The sequence below is a fragment of the Lepisma saccharinum genome, chromosome 6 (genome assembly GCF_977018435.1).
Source record: "Lepisma saccharinum chromosome 6, izLepSacc3.1, whole genome shotgun sequence".
Classification (NCBI taxonomy): domain Eukaryota; kingdom Metazoa; phylum Arthropoda; class Insecta; order Zygentoma; family Lepismatidae; genus Lepisma; species Lepisma saccharinum.
In genome coordinates, this window is record NC_139234.1 from 62,772,336 (window position 1) to 62,794,933 (window position 22,598).

General features: G+C 42.5%; 1 protein-coding gene across 1 annotated transcript in view; it reads left to right on the forward strand.

Annotated features, from left to right (window-relative positions):
- The first annotated feature begins 8,303 nt into the window (after positions 1-8,303).
- Positions 8,304-22,598, forward strand: part of LOC145988822 (calcium-activated chloride channel regulator 2-like) — a 153,415-nt gene continuing 139,120 nt past the window's right edge. The window contains exon 1 of the mRNA XM_083124033.1: positions 8,304-8,427. The gene's annotated coding sequence lies outside the window, so the exon portion shown is untranslated. The remainder of the gene's footprint in view (positions 8,428-22,598) is intronic.

The window sequence follows — 22,598 nt, forward strand, 5'->3', positions numbered from 1 at the left end:
GCGGAAGGGGGCGACTCGACTGCCAGTAGTTCTGTAGTAAACATGACAGCTCGCAAGCCTACTAGGGGAATTCTGCATTCTGCACCCTTCCCCACCTAGTCTAGCCCCGTCCACAAGCTTTCGCCTCTGCGCGTCGCTACTCCAGACATTCCGAAAAAGGAATATAATGTTGTAAGGTCTTAAAAAAATTACACGTTGGCACCATGCTGCAATATGTGCAATGAGGTGCGGGAGGGGTAAATTAGAATGTATATCCTTAGTAATTCATTTACTTTGGCTGGTTTTAAGACACTGTTACTGCCAGGTGCACCTTATTTAGTCCGTTAGGTGAAGAGAATGAAGAATTTCGGGAGAAGTCAGATCAATTAAAGTGTAAAGCCAAGAAAGTGATTTTAGTTATAAAGTAGTTACGCTGTATTAATTAAATGCTTTATGAGGATTATGACATGATGTAGGTGAACGCTAATTTCCTTGTAATCCTTGTAATCAAGGGGTTCCGGGTTCGATACCCGGTGGAAGCACATAGTGGTTCAGATCCCAATTTAAACTTTAGGTCCAGTCCCGATTATCCTTACTGTGCATAAAGTGGACATAAAACACCAAATCAACCAACCAACCAATCCTTGTGTAGGAGGGGATAGCCACCCCTGTGGATGACTACTGACACACAAAAGGTGAAAGGTAAGGTAAAACAGCTTCCCTCAACTATACCATACAAAATATATACCGTATACTTTCACAGCACATGTGTAAAGAACTGGGTTCGTAGTGGAAAGTGTTAGGTTGGGGATGTTGTTCGAGTCTTGGGGGTAGACGGGGGATTCTTTGCATAAGCAAAGAAGTGACTTAGCTCGTGAATACCATTCTCTTGACCCCCCCCCCCTTCCTCCCCGCACCTAGAGCATTGGTAAAGATTTTAAGTAACACAAAAACATTTATATTCGTGTATGGATATAGTACGTACATAGGCTGTTGCTGCGAACCACCGACAACCTTTCACAGCATGAAGAGGACATCACTATGAATGACTTTTCTTGATAACGTTTTGTTGATGTAAAGTCGATGAGGTTTCATTTCGACTTTACGACTTGTCAAAAATCGGCATTTTTATTCTGTATGTTTGAAGCCACGAATCACATTAATCTACTGGAAAACTACGTAATCTTTAGTGTGCTACGTATAGATAGGAAAGGATTGCCCTCAGTATGTTAATATGACTTAGCGAGTCACTAAAACACGATAAGTAACAGTACGTGAATTCAGCGAAATTTAAAATCGGAAATGTCTTTCTGCCAGCTTCTCTGTTAGCACTATCCCGCTTCCATAGAGTACCAATGTTTTTAGTATGTTGGTAAAGTTCTCCGTGCATAGCACCGTGCCATGAAGGCACATTTCGGAGATCAGGGGGTAGGGTCCTACACATTCTCGATCTAGGCCATGGACCTCCCTGATGGCGCAGTGGTAGTGTCGTCGCCTTGTAATCAATGAGCCCCGGGTTCGATACCCGCTGGAAGCACATAGTGGTTCGGATCCCACTTTAAACTGTAGGTTCAGTTCCGATTAGCCATACTGTGCATAAAGTGGACTTAAAACACCAACCCAATCAATCAATCAATCGATCGATCTAGGTTATTTTGGAGGTGATATGATCAGCACCATGCTCCGGCTGCCTTCTTTACCTCGGGGTTGCCCCAGGTGCCCATTTATTTCAGGCTGGGTGAGCTTTATGCGGAGATAAGGACAGAATAATTGCAACCTTAGATCAGCCACACCGGGAATCGAAACCGGGTCTCCCGCGTGGCAGTCAGACGCCCTACCGTTTATTTTTTGTTTCTTTACCCTTGTTCGTCCGTTCAGAGGGTTATGTCCCTCTCTTCGGTAATTGTTAGATACTTTTTGTGGATGATAATAATAGTGTAAGTGTTCTCCTACCGATTAGACTACCGCAGTTCTTATGTGCGTCTGCAACGATGAATCTGTAGTGCATGGCTACATACATCCAAACTACGCTGAGGGGACAATGTTTGGAAATACAGACAAGAGAGGATAACGTTTACAGCTGGGGCCTGGAAGTGAAAAATCTCTTATATAATAGCGGAATGGGTTGGGTATGGGAAGAGGGAGGAAGGGTGGGCATCTCAATAGAAAATCAAATCAGGGACAGGTTACTCGACATAGACAGACAAGAAATAATAGCAGACTGCCAAACAAAGACCTCAATCAGGGAACAGCTAAGAGTAAGAGAATGGGGGAAAGCGAAATATATCCAGGTGGTGGGAAAAAATGAAAGAGGCGCGCTGGCATGGTTCAGATTAGGGGGATGGAAACAACTAAGAAAGAGAAACGAAGCAGGGGAAACGATATGTCCTTTGTGCGAGGGGGAGGAGACGGATAAGCATATCCTACTGAACTGCCCTTCTACACGTGACCTAAGGGACAAATGGATGAAAAACTTAACAGGCAGGGAGATGATAGAAGTGGTAGACGACAGAATAAAGATAAAGGAAGCGGGGCAGCAAGTGGGGAAATACCTGGGAGAAGTAAGAGAACGGCGGGGGAAAGCTATTAGAGAAGGCAGCGAAATGAGTGATCATGCTCCAGACGAGCCATCTTTATAGTGTAAGTGTGTGTAAAGCAAAATGTAGGCGTGTTTTGGTGATAGTGCAGGAAAAGAGAAGTAGGGAGAAAGACTGGAAGAAGAACTTCCGAGGGAGGGTAAGAATGTGTATATAGGGGACAAAGTAAGAGACAGCTTAAACGAAAACTAAATGTAACATAATAGTGTAGAAAAATCAAAAATATATAGTGCGTACAGCCTATGGCTCGCACAAAAAGAAAATAAATCTAATCTAATCTAATCTACAAGGTAAAATGTTTTTTCGAGCTCTGATAGAAGGCCGAAACAGGTCCTCAAGTAGCAAAAAGTTATTTATCTTGATGTTCTCAACACGCTGCCAAATTTCGTTGGAGGGGTAATAATTATGCAATATTAATAACCATGTTGGTTTTATTGAAGATTAGGCACACACAGGAGTGTACTACGTAGAAATTTTTAAGCTAAAAATGCAGGCTCGACCAAGACTCGAACCCGGCTCTCTGGCATACCGTGCCATTGCTCTACCACTGAGCTACCGAGTCGGCCTGGTATGGCACTCGGGTTCGAGTCCTGGTCGAGCCTGCATTTTTCGCTTAAAAATTTCTATGTTGGTTTTAGGGTAGAATTTTACGAGGAACTGAAGTTGTATACATTTTCATTTTTCAAAAAATAAGGGCCTCGCGGGTATAGTTCGCACAGAGCCTCGCGTTTCCTAACGGCGGCCCTGCATAGCACGCATTCCCTCCCAAAGCCAATCAATCAATTGAACACACGAATAAGCACCGTTCCTCTCGCGTGTCATTCTAGAACCCGCAATCTATAAGGAGTACATTCGAATGGGCCTCGTCTCAAGCAGGGATATTTCCCAGGAACGATCGTAGCATTGACATCATGAACACCGTCACGACAACCTCCCGAGGATACGTTCCGAATTGGACAACTCCCCTCCGAGATCCCGAAGCGTGGACTCGCGCCTTGGAGGCGAATGGAAAGCAATCCTCGCTCGATGTTATGGAGCTTGGCAACATAACCCATTGAGGCCAAAAGCAGTGCCTGGCCGTGCCACGCCGTTATTGATTTACGCCACTCATTACTATTCATGAGAAGAAATTGCAGGTTCGGCACTCGGTGTCTGTATAGGAAGAATATTTCTCTTTCGGTTCTCTTTTGTTTCGCTTCGTCTTTCTATTTGCATCTCCGTGTCCACCTGGCTAGGCTGCTGCCTGAAGACATGTAGAAACAAGTGCGTTTCACATTTCCATTTCCGTTCTGTGTTATCAACAACCATTCCCCTCCGTTCGATTCCTCAATATGTCTGAACCTCGACTACATTACATGCAATGAAATAGTTCGTGGATTATCGATATTTAACCGGGACTTAAAACGCAATTCGCCCTTGTTGTAGTATAAATAACCAAACTGCTCACTGCTCAAACTGCCCATACTTACTTGTGTTGTCATGTTGGCTATTTGGGGGGGACTCAAACTACATCATGGGGTGTAAGGGTGACCCTTTGGGAAGACACCCAAAGTGTCTTACATGTCTTTTGAAGACTAATCCTCTGTGGGGGTCTATGCTGTGTGCTGTCCATGAGTGTTTGTGACTGTCCTTCACCGATTTCATCTTATCACATTTCATCCTCATCTTCGCGATTAGCCGGGGTGTAAGGGGTGCTGCTTCCACGTAGTGCACCCAAAAGTCAACCTCACTTCCACGTAGTGCACCCTGGACAAGAGACTAACGAGGCTCTGGCGACTGGCGCTATTGCCAGTATAATTTTGTGTGTGTTGTCCTGTTTTATGTCCTTGTGTGTGCTGAGTGCGCGTTTACAGCCTCAGCTTTTAACAAGTCAGAACATTTTAAGGTTTTAATGTTTTTAGTTATGCAACGTTTGAGTTGTAATTTGTAATGGTAAGGGGCTGGACCCCGTATAATGTGACGGGAGCAAATTAGCCTAAGTGCTGACGCTCCCAAAATTTTAAATTCAAATTCAAATTCAAAATTCTTCGCGATTAGCCAAAAGTTGCAGAAATGCGAAGTAAAATAGAGCAAATCAATCAATCAAAATATTTTATGTGCGCTAGTGTTCACTTTCGTCCCCCTAGTGAAGACGCCAACGGAACTTGGAAGAAATATTATGATTACTTCAAATATCGTAAATACAAAATCAAGATTAAGGGTCTCCCCGATGGCGTAGTGGTAACATCGTCGCCTTGTATTGTAATCAAGAGGTCCCGGGGTTCGATACCCGGTGGAGGAACAAGTGGTTCGGATCCCCGATTAGGGATTAGCCTTCCTGTGCATAAAGTGGACGTAAAACCAAACTCAAAGCAAACAAAATCTATATTAAGTGAATGTACAAAGAATAAATAGCAACAAAAGGAAAATAAAAAAAGTACAAAGTTGATCTTCTGGGAGGTCAACCACATTTAGTATATACCGAAATATAATACAAAAAGGCATATTTGGTTTTAAACATATTTATTAATCTAGTTTCTATGGTTTGCTGGGAGGCGGTTGGGAGCGGACCGGTCAATCGTAGGATTGCCCCCATCTGGCGCCGTCACTATGCTAACCCTTGAGCTTCCCCACTTCTAAATTGAACCCAGAAAACGCACATGAATCAAAGGCCTCAGTTGCTGATAATATTCAGATGCGCTTATTAGTTTCTGTGCATTAAGCATATCTGAGAACAAAGGCTCCATTTAGAAAATCCGATTGAGTTCTCTCCACTCGGGAGAAGCTGAGATTCAGAAGGTTTGATTGGTTTCTGGTGCAGGCTGACCGTGGCGTCCCTCTGTGGGAAAAATGGTCCGGGTGTTGGTTCCACATTAGTGGAAATGGTGGGAACGCGGTGGCGCACTGGAACCTGAGGTTCCCATGCGGCTTACGCGTCCTGGGAACTGCAAGACCCAAGAACCGATGGACCAGGACGGACGTCGCTATATTCAGTGCGAACATCGCTCTTCAAGCAGAGGAAAAAATATATCATGTGCCTCCTCGTCTGGCTAGTGACGTTAGTGGTTGAAACTTTCGAGAAGGATGGATATAATACCACCCAAGCATCCAACTACTTTAGCTGGATTAGGTCTTGACTCCTGACATGAACGATCCAAGAGAAATAAGAACGCTGATGATGGTGGTATATGGAAAAGGTTGATGTTCACCTCCATCTTTTCCTCTCAGATTAACATCCAGACAATCGAAATTGGTTTCGGTCTACTTATTAGTCGCTGGTTCGAATTCAGGAAACACGCGCCATTTTGTTCGTAGTTTCTCTTGGTTTTCCTAAGCATCACTTCATACAAGAACGTCAGGAAACAAAAAAACGAGTGAAGAGGCAGAGGGGGGGGGGCAGTAACATTTTTAAAGGCTTACTAATATTTCTTGAAGTACAGTTGGTCATTTTTTCTTCTAAAGAAAGGGGGTTGCAAAAGGTCGTTACGCAGGGGCGATCTCATTCTTCGAGGAGGGGAAGCAGAAATTCGTATCCCGTTGTCATATCCTCCCCTGTCTCCGTCACTGGGTATCATACCAAGACTCATTTGAATTAACCGAGGAAAACCAACCGAGAACTCTGTCGACAATTTTAACCAACAACACGTGACCATGCACAATGAATTCAATTCAATAAAAATGAAGCTTTAGTTACGGATGGTACAAGAACAAGAACGAGACATATCTCCGCAAATCGAGACGAGACCGAGACTTTATTACATTTGAAAAACTAACCTGAACCAAGATTTGTTTAATATGCGACTTCTACTGACATACCAAGCAGATATCTAATCTACCAGAATGTAGATATGGAATATACTTTGTTTACAATAATTACCATTCAATCCATTAGTGACAATTATGATCCTGCTTCCTCGATGGCGCAGTGGCAACGTCACCTTGTAAACAACGAGTCCCGATTCGATACCCGATGGAGGAACACAGTGCTTTAATCCAGTCCTGATTAACCTACCTTTGAATAAAGTGGACTTTATTCAGTCAGACGTGACCCTCTACTGAGTATTTGCACATATTCATCAAGATAAAATTTTCGTTCTCCAAGGGTTGTTAGAGTAGAAACGACCACAGGAAGCGTATTTCCAAACTGAAAACGACAAGACATCTCCTTAGATACCCAGACGAGGGCGGGTTGGCTGCAGTGGTCGAATTGGAAGTAAATTACTGCCGGTATGCTCTTATGCACAGACCTGTCTTTCGATACAATCTCTTTTTTCTCATTGTTTTTTAGATTTCTTCTACATACAAATTGCGCTCCAATTTTATGTGTGTCACGCATGTGACTTAGAATCAACCAGTAACGTGTTTAGAATTGTATATACTATTGGTAAGAAAGGATGGGCTCTTATAGGTTTAGCACATAACTTGCAATAAATTAAACAATGTATCAGTTGGCAGGATAAATCACAGTGATCATGCACGTTAATTTTATGGCTGATTTTTGTGGTATTAGGAACTTCTGTAAGTGAGTCTTTTTGATTGAGTATGTTAAATGATTCCTCGTTCAGTTTAGAACTTTTTAGCACATTCTCGGCGCTATTGTCGCGTTTCTCATGATCGACAAGCAGCGCTCGGGGGGAAGAGTGCAGTGTGCTTGTATGGCACAACTCAAACGTGCTAGATAGAAAGAGAGAGAGAAATGAGCGAGTACATTGTTGGCCATTGCATAGCTACTGGTGCGATCAGCTCCAATAAATAAGAGCCAATTCTAAAAAATTAGTACCGGTATGTCATACCGGCTCAATTCGACCATTGAAATTGGTTGGCGAAACAAGCATTTACAACTCGAGTCAAGGCCGTGGTTATACCAGATCTCGTCTCGCCTCCCCAATAATATATCTATCTCTATCTCTCTCTCTCTCTCTCTCTTAGTAACTGGTAAAAGGTACTTTACTGGCTGCACTTGGTGTACGTAGTCTTTAGGTTTGATGATGTCAACATTTCCCTCAGTGTGACTGCGTACCCAGGATGCAAAAAAGCAAGCGATTCAGATTGCTATGTAAACACTCCTCTCGTTTTTGCCCGAAGGGTGAGGGATAAATACCATCACCCACCTCCGCCCGCGCTGATTGACCGTTCGTGCAGATCTCCGTCTCCTGTGTGAAAACACACCGGAAGTGACAGTGTTGCCAACATTTGTAGTCTGAAGTAACCTTCACCTTAGCTGCCACCCCCCGCTAGATCCAAGCACCCCTGACAAACATAACTTAACCCCCTTCCCCGTAACAATATATTAGTTACATTTGTAATTTGAGATAACGGAATTAAAAAAAATGGAAAAGTCTAAAAATATACCCGGTCATGTTTTTTGCAAGTCCACTTTTTGCACAGATATGTTAATCGGGACTGGGCCTACAGTTTAAAGTGGGATTACAACCAGTATGCGCCTCCACCGGTTATCGATCCCAGGACCCCTTGATTGCATGGCGACGACGCAACCACGACGACATCAGGGTGGCCCGTGAAGAGTTTACAATAAAAATAGATTTTCTGTGATATTGGCAACACTGGTCTGGGTGCAAGTCCGTCCCAGTCGCAGTCGAACGTCGCTGACCCTCCAGTGTTTCCGTTGACATTGGTATGCCGTTACCATGGCAACGAAACCTAAACTTTAGAAATGCGCCGTCGCAAGCTTCGTGACTGTTCACCATGGTCCGTATGAGTCTAATGTGTGCTTCGCCCTGTTGTAACGACAACAAAACAAATGTCACCTTCATGTCGATAGACCATGTTGTTGAATGTTTCCGATTGCGACTTCTGACCTTTTGAACTTCGGTGTTGCATAACCTGCAGGGGAAGCGCCGTATTTGGACAGGTACGTGAGGTGGCGTGTCTACTGCAGAGCAGAGCAGTGTTGATACTAGTTGAGTGATATGTATATTCTGGTTCTGTGCCTTTCTTCGTATCTTGCTTCTCTGTTTGCATTGTGCTTTCGAACAGTGGCGTGCCCAACGGGGGGGTTGGTGGGAGGTCATAATCCCCCTCCCACTTTGGCTCAGTATTCCAATAAAAAGAGAAAGTCAAAGGCAAGAAAATACTGCAAAATGAGGGCTGACTACTACAAAAAGTATATATAATCCCCTCCCCCTTTTAAAAAACTTCGGTAATGGAACCAGAGTCCCCCACGTGGTGGTCAGAATATAAACTGAATTGTGTTTTGATAGCTTTGATTAGGTTGTGGTTTATTGGAGCTTGCAAACAAGATAAGAACTATATGATACGAATACAAAGTAAAATAATGCATTTCCATGAAGGAATTATGATTGTCTACCATACAACATTTTCATTCATTCTAAATGATACTATTCACAATTTGTGGGGGGAGGTATTAATTTCTGTTCCTTATAGTTTCCCTGAGTAAACAATGGCAGGAACCACTAAGAAATATCAATATCTGACCCGAAATTCGATCTAAGAAATCTCTACTCGGACGTGAGTGCAACTTCAGTGAGCAAAATTATTTCTATGCAGTGTGCAATGAGTTATTTGAAAAACTTCAAATGTAGGATTACAATAATGCATTTAAAAGCATGTGCATCCACACACCTTACCCCCAACAAAGGTTACAAATAAGTAACCAGGTTGATTGATTGATTGATTGAGTTCGTTTTTTAAGTCCACTTTATGCGCAGTAGGGCTAATTGGGACTGGACCTACAGTTTAAAGTGGGATCCGAACTACTATGTGTTTCCACCCACTACGCCATCGGGGATACCAGGGAAGGTATGCATATGCAGAGGGGGATGCTCCCTAATTCACCCTGCAAAATACCACGTTATACCTTCACGTATAAGTCACGACTTTTGTTCCTTAAATTACACATATTTTCTCTAGATGTCAAAGGATGTAAGTTTTTTTAAAGTTGAATTTATGCCTACATAGGCTTTCCTACAATTTAAAGTAGGACTCGAACCATTATTAATTTGCCTCCACTGCGAATCGAAGCCGCGACTTCTTGATCACAAGGCGAGAGCGTTACTATCACACCACAGAGAAGCCCTCATATATTCTCTAGCAGCAGTTTGATATAAAACTGCGTTTATATTTTATTCAGGAAATATTCTTAAATCTTGTTAGGGGATTAAAGTATGAAAGTTTGTCGAAGAAGCATCACTCGTTCGAAAAATCTCAAACTGTGCATTAAAAAGGATGTATTCGTCAGTCTAACTATACTGTAGAATGTGAATGAAACGAGTGCGTGTATGAGCATTGCGAGACAAGACTCTGCTTTCTTCTGTTATCTAAAATTTCCAGTTACAAACTACCGTCATAAGGGTACGCGTCTAGTGGAGCACCACGTATCAGCCAAACCACACATACCCACACACTCATGTGGTGGAGAATGGAAAGCAGGAAAGGACGACAGCTGAACTTTTGTTTGCGCCAGAAGTGAGGTCACAAACCTTTATCGTACGTGTGTGCCGTGTGGCACAGTTGCCAAATGCAGGTGAGTTAACACAGCCCGAATCACAATGCCGTGTGTGTTTCATGCTTCAGTGATACGAAGAAGGGCAAAAATCTCCTTGTCCAAATGTCAAAATGTTAACATATTGTTTATACAATAAACATTGCTTCGTATCTCTTCTCGAAACTTCTCCAGGTGTGAAGTGTACGTACAGTGAGGTTTTTTTTTAATAGTGCGCTTAGCTTTATTTCGTCCTATAGACATTAGGGACTTATATCTGGCGTCCTATTTACTCACTTTCCCAAAGAAGATAAGAGCAGTGTCAGTCTCAACGAGGAAGTGCACCTGACGTCAATATACAGTGAAAGAAGGGCAAAGGCGGGAAATGCAGTAGTGCGTGTTTTTAGCATAGATACTATTTGTATACAACCATGAAATTGGTTGAAAGCCAAATTGACGTCCCCGTACCTCCCAGAGAGAATACGAGAGAGATTAAATCCTCGTTATATTCGTTAGCTGAAGTTTAAATATATACGGAAAACTTTAGTGACTGAATATTAAAGCCAAATTTGATAAATAACTTTTTATGATGCTTTAATTAGAAAATCATGGAGACCAAAATACGACCATTCCCAGCAGATTCTGGGGGCTTTCTCAGAGAAAGGCATGAATTGAACACTTAGGTCCAGTTGAATAGAAATCTGGATAAATACGATAGTCAAATTTGGCACAGTTTACCTGATGGCCCAATTAGAAAAAAAAACGTCGAGACCAAGTCAAACGCTCAAGGGAGGGGGGAGTTAAATAAATAAAAAAGGGTAAAGTGCTCCCGTGTGCTTTGCACCACGCCATAAATGCGTATAGGGGTGTGGGGTTAGGGCTCTACACTTTCTTGATCTCGGCCGAGCTGGGGGTGATATGGTCAGCACCACGCCCCTGGCCGCCTTTACCCCCTAGGAGTTTCCTCCAGGTACCCACTTTAAACGACGCTGGTTGGGCGCCAGAGCCGCTTGAACAGGTTGAAAAAGTCCCGGTTCTCCCCGCCGAGGATCGAACCCGGGTCTCTCGCATGGTAGTCAGACGCCGTAACGACTAAGCTACCGCGTTAAATGCTTCAACAATTTCTTAGTGCAAGCTAAAACTGAAATACCCATGGAACTATGTAGCCTATGAACTATAGTCCGCTCACCAGCTCAAACCGATAAGTGGGCTTTCAGACTGAAATGACAAGCGACAAACGACACGGGTCCCTCCAGTCTGTAGAAAAGCATGCACTTCATTCGCTACCAACATACCGAGGCGACACGAAGCACGCTATTGCGAAAAACGGTTCACTCCAAGTGACACGCAAGCGACAAGCAGCATACAACTTATCGTGTCACTTCCGTACGAAACGTTCCATTGATTTCTGTAGGTTTCTTTCCAATATACAAGCGTCGATTGCCACTTACCACTTGTCGCTTGTCACTACGGTCTGAATCACTAATGTAAAAAGTGAGATGAAAATAGGTAACACCAGACTATATGCAAACTCATATGTAAATTCATATAGACACTCAATTGTAGACACTGAGGTACCACCTAGGATTATAAAAATATGGGCTAATATTTGTGTCAATACTTCAAATAAGTCTGCAGAAATCTTCTATTTCTCACACAGTTCTCAAATTTCTAATGTGAAGAAATTCGAGTAATGTTAAGTAAGTGAAGTTAATAATGTTCACAGAAAATATAATTTTAAAAAAATAGGTGTAATTAAACATATACCAGAGGTAAATTCATCGTGCATTTGGAAACACTGCATTCTGCTTTTGTCAAAATCCAGTGATTGTTTCTCTATTGATTTCATGTTTATTTTTCAATGTATACGATACTGTGAACTGAGTCATTCATAAATATAATCGTCTTTGATAAAATTAGCAGAGCAGAACACATCCACGCTTTTATCAACTGCCATCTGCTTTAGCTTTCAATAAAGCTTGTGTTTACCACACAGCCTTTACAACAATGGTCCTCTGTATCTTGAAGAACAGATTGTTGCACTGGAGCGTTTTGGGGGTGTTTTTCATCCGGAGCCACAAATGCTTCCTGCATCCAACCCTACAGGAAGCTATAAAAAATGTCATGGTCCTCAAACCAAACAGATCCTTTGACGGCGCCCTTTGTTTTCAAAGGAAGCGACAAGCAACCTTTACCGCCAGAGGGGGATAGACAGGAAGGTGCTCCCCCGTTTTTAGAATGAAATTCACCCCAAATCTGAACCTTGTTCGTGGAGTGTTTTTGGAGGGGGAGGAAGGGGTGTTTTAAAGCAAAATACACAAGGATCCTTTTGGTGTTGAGGAAGAGAGCGAATTTGCACGATACCTAACTGTGAAATCTTATTTTCAATTTCAATTTAACGATGAATTTCAGCGAAAATGGAGGCTGAACCAGGACTGAAAGCTGGGCATCCGTGCCATTGCTTGTAAAATGTTCATTTCCTGTGCGTACCAAATAATAAAGTGATGTTAGTGTTGCTCAGCTTGTAGAAGTGAAGTGGACGACCAAAAAAAGGGGGACTGTTCCCAGAAAATTTTCTAAGACCGATTCAATCCTGGAATAGAATACACTGAGGTCTGTTTGACGCCGTGTTTGAAAGTCATAATGAGTTTTGGGTTTGAATCATAGTTATATTACTAGTTTACCGTTAGACAGACAATGACATTATTGAAAAACAAACAGTTATAGTACCATGTTTAATTAATTTAGATTTTTCACAGTGGCCAACCGAATTGAGCCTTCAAAATATGGACAAGAAATGAAGAATAACGTCCTGTTAATTTTTAACCTCTTCTTCTGGAGAAGCAGAAAAATAAATTAGAGATGACAAGACAATACGAAAGAAATTCCTTCGTGAGAACTCGCAGTCACAGTTTTTTTAAGTCGATTTGTTGCCAGATAGATTAATCAACACTGGATCTACAATTTAAAGTGCCCTCACCGGGATAACACCAGGGATCCTTTGAGTACACGGTGACAGCGTTACCACTACGCCATCATAGATGCCAGCCGGCAGAAGTGTTTAATAAACTGCGACTCATCTGGAAAATACAATTTCTTACATCTTTAATGTTCCTCGAAGGAGGAAAATCTGCCGATTTTGAATGGTATAAGCTCCATCCCACAACACGGTATTCGTTTCTTCTTATACTTGCCTCGTTCTTTGGATCCCCAGGCGGCATCAAAGCGCACCGGTTTCCTTTGGAAACCAGATCCTCCCACCCTTGAGAATATTGCAATCCTGCGACGCGTGCAGGGTGAGCATACTGTCAACAGGCTGGACGTTGCCAAGTCACTTCATCCCCCAAGTCCTTCTCTTCGCCGCCTTTCACAAACTCCGCAACAAGAGAGCGGTGTGAGGTGCGTATGCGAGTTCGTATTCTTGGATTGACAAGTGTATTTTTTATCTAGTTTATTGTTATATCTTAGAAATATTACGGAAAAACAGAGTTTGTATCGACATGTGGAGACCATGGGACACATCCGAAGTTCCAGATCATTCAACGAACCAACATAATCCTCAACCAAGCACTTCCGGAGCACCGAGCAGAAAAGTATCTAAAACCAAAACGTTGAACAAACAAAGTCAGTTATTTGTGTGTAATGTGCACGAATATGTCGAAAAGAAAAAGCTAGGAAAAGGAGCCATTGCAGAGACAACCAAAGTATTAAAGTTAGACAGAAAAACCATGCGAAATGTGATTCGGAGAGGTCCAGTCACACCAAAGAAGCCTGGAAATAAAAAGAGAAAATTTAACAAAGTGGACGAGTTTACTTGCGATTTCATTAGAGGCGAAATTTACAAGTTCTATAGTAAAGGACAGTCACCGACAGTGAGTGAACTATTGCAACTTTTAAAAAGTGTGTCGGACTTCCCTTATGAAGAAACAACGCTTCGAGAACTAATAAAAAACTTGGTTTTCGGTTTGGTCGCTTAAGGAAAAAGAATGTAATAATGGAATCGGCGAGAATTGTTACTTGGAGATTCTACGGAGACTACAGGAGCTGCATTCAGAAGGTTGCAAACTCATTTACTTGGACAAGACTTGGTCCACATTAAATTCTCTTATTAAACGTTATAAAATGCTATGCAAGATTGGACGAATCAAATAATTATTATGATGTATTTTCGGGTCACAGATATAATGAAACACCATAATTAATTATCTGCGTCGATTTATTTATTTATGTCACATGCTTTGAGTGCAGCGCGCCGACTTCCCCCCGCCGCCCTCTTAAAGCATGGCAACAACGCGTTGCCTGGAGCTTTGTTGGGGTGGTCTTGCTAAGGAGGTCCTGGCTCATTAGAAGAGGGGCGGGCAGGGTACGATTCCAAAGGTAGCCGCCTGGGGAACCAATGAACACAGATCTACGGTTTGTCAGTCGAAAATATAAAAACAACATTAGCTCCTGTGCTTACAATTTTGGTACACCCTGTACTACCGGACACAAATAGCCTAAATAATCTTGGGTAGCATCAAAACCTTGCGAGAGAAAATTCATTTTTTAAGCGGAACTCGAGCACAGACAACGTCGTCGATGGAATTTGACAGACGATCGAGGGAGGGTTCCCGAACTCCCATTAAATAGCGCCCATTACCTTTCCCTAATTAGGGGTAAATCGTTGTCGTCGTTAACTTCGGTTCCCCACGGTTGGCGGTGGCTTCTGGCGGCTGGGGATCGCCCGCGAAGAATCCGAGCGCTCGCGATCCATCAATCAGGAAGAATGGAAAACTAGCCCCGACCTGATGGGAGGGTCTCCACAGCCAAGGCGACGGAAGACGAAATTTCGGAAGCGACTCTTGTCACTTTCCTTCCCTTTGATTCATTACAGCCGTCGAGGAACGCCAAGGAGGGGGTTGGTTGGAACGGCTCAGGAATCCGTTTTGAAATCTCCAGGGTACTCCGCTCAAACTGGCTGGAAATCCGAAAAGGCTTCTTGGGTTCATCTTGCTTCGAAGTGGCGCTAATTCGATAGATCTGCGTGGATTTTTCCCTCTTCGCGGAACATTAAGGATATATTTGCATTATCCTGTGCAAGCTGTACCCTGTACGTACCACGTAATTTTATTTGACATAATTTTGAATTCCTTCATTCTTATTGCATTTTATCCTTCCATCAGGTCCGTAGCGTGTGATAGGCTAGGCGGACTGAAGCCTAGGGTGCCATCAACAAAGACAACAAAGTCAGAATGTGTGACGGAGAGATTTACACCTGATTTACATTTATCTGGTAACAAGGACGTATCTAGGACGGGGTCCAGGGGGTCAGAACCCCCCCTAAAGACTTACCAAATACCAAAATATAATAATGAAAATGTACCATAATCGATGGTTATTTATTTCGTATGAACTTGGAAGGCAAGGGTTATAATTAGATTTATTTATTTATTAATATTATTATTGATTGATTTGCTATATTTTACTTCGCATCTTGTGCCACTTTTGGCTAATTTGCGAAAATGGGGATGAGTGATGACATGATGAAAGTGATCAATGGACACTCACAAACATCCATGCCATGCCATGCCAGGATTAGAACCCGGGACACCTGGTGTCGTAGCGCGATGTGCTAACCACTCCGCTACGAGAGCCGGCTTATTATTATCATTTGGATCACACTGCTTTGAAGGACAGTACCAAAGAAGATTTATGCACACTACTACTGATGATAATATGCATAAAATATTAATCTGGAACTTTACTTTTCGTCAACTGGATCTAACGTTGTACTTTTTTTATTATTCCATAAATATTTAATTCTTTATCTATTTGACATGAATTTACTTTGTATTTTATACAAAATTTGGCGATCTTAAGTACATGCATATGATGTTATATCCATATTCTTATACCATCTATTTACGTATTCATGCAATAATAAAAATGCAGTGTTAATAAATGTACATATTTAAATTAAAATTTAATATAATTATAACCTGATTATTTTAATTTAAACCTTATTATTATTATTTTTGAGACACTTGGTTCGGACCCCCCCCCAAATATATTTCTAGATACGTGCCTGTCTGGTAAAACACTGCTGGAATTTCTTGCTTCCCACAGTAGTAGTAATAGTACGTTTTTAAAGATTTTCTTTAGGCTCTGAGACACAACTGAATTATTTTTAACTTTTATAATATTCTTCACTTTTCTAAAATCAGAAATGCAAACTACGAATCTTTCAATATAACCTATATTATTTTACAAGGAGTTTTCTTTGTTTCCGCATTGCGAAATTTGTAGAATGTAAAAATCAGAGACCATGGCATAAGAAGAAAATATCGAAGGATGCACATAAAATGTCGGTGCTTGGTAGTTTGTGCGGTGGGGGGAGGGCACCAAACCTCAATCCTGCCTAGGGCGCCAAAATATTTAACTACGAGGCTGCCTTCTGTAACTGGCAAAGGTGAAGATATCCCCTTTAGATTGCAACTTTTCGCGAAGATATGAAGGGAGGGAGTGGACGCGGATTATTTCCATATTTGAAAGACAATCAGTATTGTTATGTATTTGCCTCCGACCTTCCTTACTGCACATTTAGTAATAATTTAAAGAAAAATCTTTATAACAATTCCATATTATACTAACTGCCATTTTTTTTACACTAATGTCAAAATTATATCATTATGTATAAATTTAGTACTCTGGGTAACGTAGTTACGTCATACATTCACCAACTGTAACTTGTAGTGAAATAAAATTAAGCAAAGAAGTAAATGTGGAATGGAACTCTGAAAAGACATACTGTTAGCTGAACTAGGTGCCAAACATAAACAACTCCAGATACTAGCTTTTCACCTGATTAAGCAACTTAGCTTCTTATCTAAACGTTGTTTTATTTTCGGTTTCTGTAAGTGCTGAATCCTGGTAGTAACCACATGACTTTATATAAAGTGATAAACATGGAGAACCTGGGACCTTTTACTTCGTAGCAAATTCCGCTGCCACTTCGCCACAGAGGCCTGTGTCATAAGGAAGCCTCAGGAAAATATTACTGGGGGTACAGTTTTCCCAGGGAGATCTTACCCGAGCTAAAATTTTCTAGGAAATGTACTTTTTCTAGGTATATATTAGCCCGGTAAAATTTGTGTCGTACGGTTGTCTTTTGTTAAATTACATGCAATTCTTGCATGAATTCCCTAGTGAAATTTTACCAGGGTAACATTTTCCTGAGGTAATACAGTGCGTTCAGTTTGGCCCGGGGCCGAGATAACTCGTGACTGCAGACGGCGAGGCATGGCGCAGATGCCGGCACATATATTTAGCATGCAGACAATTGTATTTATATTGCATAACAAGTGCTAACATGTGTTATGAGAATTGTTCAAAGTGGTGGCCAACTGCATTCACACATTCCCGACATCTTTTTTATTTCTCTATGACATCGTCAAGGAACCAAAAATCGAGTATGTTAGAGGTTGTGTGTACAAGAAGCATTATTCTTGCAATGTAGGTAAAATAACATACAACAGGTTGCTTGTGTGTGTGCCTCATGTAACGGCTGCTTGTAAAAGGAAGGATTGGACATTTGAATGCAGCCTGCGCCACAGCGTCGGAAATACCATGTGCAGAATTGTCTCCTTTGTGTCTTAGTTTATGGCAAGATCGTAAACGATAAGAGTGGGGCTATTCTTGTAAGAAAAGAGTATGGGTCAAGTAAGGGGGAGGGGGTTATTGCTCCATGTGCTTACGCATAAAGCGAGTAAGAGCTCAGTTGGAGAAAGCACCATGGGATGCGACATTGTTGATAAATCAGCGACAGGAGCATGGCCCGAGGTGCAAGAGCCGAGAGTTTTACGCTGGCAGCCGAACAAATTGTGACGACGTAACAACAGCGAATCGGTAATACGAGTCGGCTGTGTGTCACGGGGTCGCGGTGCGGAGGGGATTGGCTGCCTGGGCAACAACATTGAAATGTCAACGGGTAACAAGAGTTGTCTCGCATCGCGTTTCTCGCCCGGACTGGGGTTCCGAGATTACGGCCTCGGATCAGGATGACAGATTATTGCGAGGGCACAACCTGACAATATGTTTTGTGTGCGTGACAGAGAGCTGGGAAGGGGGACTAGAGCCTAAACTTCGTTTTGGTGAATTATAACACGTCGTTCCCCATTCGTCAAATTGAGCAAATTCCCTCTTTTCTTTTTTTAGATTGGGGATTCTAGCATGTGAGGAAGGCATGAAATGAACTCAGAATATTTAAAGTGTTGCTAGCTCTCAAGCGAATAAAACTTCTGAGGTCTCGCACGTGCGTTGCATTTTCACTGAGTTACAGCCATATTGAGATGCTATCAGCTAGTCAAAGTATGCCGAGATTTGCAGAAAGGAAGATGCAGGTGCACAACAAGAAGTGAGGACGAGTGGAGTAATTGAGCTTCTTGAAAATTTGTGCTATAGCCACCAATGCCGTCCTACTTACAAGAATATAATTTGATGTTCTATGTCTAAAGCCTCCTCCTTGCTTTATGTGTTTTGCATAATTATCTTGATCTTTAGCCAAACCATGTAGCTTTAGTAAATAAAGTCTGCACTTAATGAAAAATCTTTATTGATAGGCTACTAGCAGTGTTCTCCAGCAGGTTATCTCCATTCCTATTGGCTCTATCTGTGCTATCCGGCAGAAAAGTACGAGGTATATCCATGCATCAAACCTAGTCATGTCCAACCAAACGTAAACGTGTGTTCGTCTTTCGGAAGGTAACGCCAAGGACAGCAACTCACTCACTCTCGGGAAGATGTGAGTGAGGGAGGGTATCAAGCACTGATCCACGGGGACGGCGACAGGGGTGCCCCTCCAGCGCGCTACGACGCCACGCCAGGAGTACCGGGTTCGAATCTTTGCCAGGGCATAAGTGTTCTTTGTGAGGGTCTCTTCATCAATTTTATCATATCATCATTGATCCTCATCTTCGCGATTAGCCAAAAGTGGCAGAAGAGCGAAGTAAAATAAACCAAATCAATAAGAAATCATTTAGACATATTATGTCCAAGTGTTTGGCAGAGTAGAAGTATATTTTGTCCACAGATAGACGGATCTGAAATTGATCTAAACTTTAAAGTGCATCAAAACTACTGAAATATGACCCCACTGTGAATCGAACCAGGGTTCCTCAGTTAGGAGTTGAGAGAATTAGACTACTGCCGTACCAGAGATTTTGAGATGTTTCTTGGTAACACGAATTCCCAGCTAGCAACACTGAGGTTTCATATCAGCAAAACACATGAACAGCGAGGCAGACGGGGGGCCATGTGCAGCATCCACATCTCTCTTCTCTCTCTGCACCAGAAGATAGCCTTCTGCAGATTACCGGAGAGTTGTAAGAGTTCCCTCCCTGACTTCGGGGCGCCTGTCGTGCAGAAGGATAAACGGAGGGGGAAACCAGCGAGATAAAAGTGCAGGAAGCGGGTGATTAATAGGCTAAATTAAGAGAAGCACCGATCATTCTATTGAACGGACGAAGACCTAGGATTAAGATACTTCAAAAGTGAGATCTAACTTGTCCGGCGCAATGCCCCCTGCAATCTATTTCATACAAGCCCCTGCATTAGGCCGTGAAATCTGTGCGCTTTGTCTTGTAATCCTTGCCTGATTGGATGCGAGGGGGGAGAGGTCCGCCGATATGCAATCATGCCTTTAATAGGCTATTTGATGAACGTCTGGAAGCCAAACAACATTATTCCCGCAGCTTCTGTATAAACTGTTTTGCATTCTTCTCGGAATTGTTGGCCGCGCTGCCATCATCCGTGAGGAAGAAAACGACAATGAACTTTTTTTCAAGATAGCGCCCGACTCTTTAATGGAAATGGGAAATTAAAGCAGTTCAATCTGAATAATTGTGAAAGGAAAGCAGCCTATTAAGTCAATGATCAGGGTGTTGAAGATTTTCAGTTCCGCACTGTTACTCATTACTTTTTACTCTCAGCACAATGGTTTCGTAAAACTGTTTATCGTAGAACCAAAATTTCCTTTTGTATTCTCCTTGGTCGAAATATGAAAAATTATTTTGAAACATGGCGCGAAAAATTGACGTACGGGAAGTGGCGGGATTTCCCTCTGGCAATACAGGTAAATTTTAAGGGGCCTCCCCCATGGCGCAGTGGTAGCGTCATTGCCTTGTAATCAAGGGGTCTCGGGTTCGATACCCGGTGGAGGCACAAGTGGTTCGGATCCCACTTTAAACTGTAGGTCCAGTCCCGATTAGCCATACTGTGCATAAAGTGGACTTAAAACACCAACTCAAAGGTAAATTTTAATTCGATACCCTCAACATTTATTATAAGTGTTCTGCAAAATCAATCAGAATCTAGAATAGAATTTATTTCAAGTATGAGCCTTTATAGCTGTACATACCATACAAGGATGAAAAATTTTAGTACGATTTTCCTCCACCCGTCCTCCTCTCAGTCTACTTCCACATTCACACTGCTTGGGAGTTCACAAACATTATTTCATTTCAACTCTTTCACTACACTTGTACTGTTACCTGAGTGATTCCTAAATTTTCTCACATTTATTTATTTAGTAGCCCCCCCCCCTTCACACATGTTCGCTATCCACACTGAGCTTCCTTGCTCTCTTTGCCCAGGCATAGTGTAGGAAAGTTCCTTGATCCCTTATTTGCGCCTCCCCCTACCTAGGTATATACTCCAACCACTGTCGTACGTAAGGGTGGGAGGAGAGTTCCCTTCTTTCTACTACGCCTATTCTACAAGCCTAAATATACTGTATGCATATATTCCATCTCCTGAACAACTAGTCAACAAGAACTCTTTGGTATATCGAAATTAGTCGCATTCATAATTTTTTTACGAATATTTTACCAAAGTCTCGAACGAGTCGAGAGTCTCAGTCCCGAAATGTGAAAGAGCTGATATCCTCGTGCCGATATTTAGAGGACTTATCTGTGTGTCTAATACTAAAATCAACACAGAACTGACAAAGCAAACAACGTTTAGGATAACCGTGACCTTGAAAACGAAAGCATTATATTTATGGCACTTCGCTTTCGGGCGACAAGGGAAAGTGCTAGAAAATTAGCATGCTGAACGAAATGAGTGCAAATAAGCCCAACACAGTGTGACGACGATGGCATGGGACGATACGATCATAAAGAGACCGGAAAGAAAAGCGTAGAAAGATAAAGAAAAAAACTCACGTGATTTTTGCCAATCTTCTCTCGGGCCACGTGGCATGGGTCACGCTCGTCGTTTTTTTCACTCTTCAGATCGCGAGACGCGTTCGTTCTCTGGGGTTTCTCTTATGGCACAACGCGCTACCAACTTCGTACGCGGAGTCAGGAGTGCCTACGTTCTTAGGTTAGGTCTGCTTATAACGGTCAAATATTGAGTGACAACTAATTAATCTAATTGCCCGTTAGTAGGAATTAATTGCAATTGGTATTATTAAAATCCGTCGCGAATACAGGTGTCTAGCGAACTGCCTTAGCCAACACTAGCTTGCTCAACCACCGTTTTTCGCCCGAATTCGGATTTACATGCATTCTTATGGGAATAACAAGAAAAATGCAACTCCTAAACCAATGGACCGAATTGGATGAGATTTTAACCAGCGGAAGAACACATCATGAAAGTACTGATTCCAAGATTTGAGCCTAATCAGAACAGAACTACGGGAGTTATGAATTATTAAAGATTCATCGCTGAATTGAAAGGGAGAAGCTACCCTACTGAGATGCCTTTGCTTTTCGTGACTGACTACAATGGAGGAAGAGTTAGCCTAATCTCTGCGCGAGGGGCTGCTACCAAAGGTTAAGGACCGGAGTGAGCATTGACCAGGATAGGAGGACAACGGTCAAAGCACCAGAAACAATAAACAAGCACCTGATCATAGAGGGTAGCGCGTCACTACGTTCAAATCTGGAATAAAAGGGATGATTTGAAACAGTTTTACACAGTTTTGCCTACAATCGCCACCGGAGTGTGAGCTACGCGCGACCGAGCTGCGAGTTGCAAGCAGACTCGAGGTCTGGATTTGTTTTTCCTCGAGTGAGTGTTTCAGAGCCATGGAGTAGAGCAGAATAGAACCAGGGGGTCGTTACTCCCCTTGCCGTCAACGCATCCGTGCACATACGTGTGGTTATGTGAGAATAACGCCAGACACGTCCACCCGTGTCAATCGTCCGAAACAACGTCCTAAGTAGTGAAAGTTAATAACATTTGATATTCATGTGAAACCGCGAATGGCTCATCGCGTATGTTCGTCTCATCGCCCAAGTCATCTGTACTTACGAGTGACCGAGAAGAACTGACCTATTATTGCACAAGTTGTCGTATGGAGTCGACAGTGAACGAGTGAAGCCAGGATCCGATGAGGCCAGATGGAGCCGCCGACTGATCCACTTTCGCCAACCAGGATAACCGCGAGGTGCAACGATGGAGTGTTGGGAGGCCTTCCAAAACTGTAGGATCACTTTCACCCAACCCAGGTCAGAGGGAATGCAGCGAAGCTAAGATCCAACCATGTGCGTGTGTGAGAAAGATGACGACTATCTACCGCGAATCTGCGTGAATCAAATCAT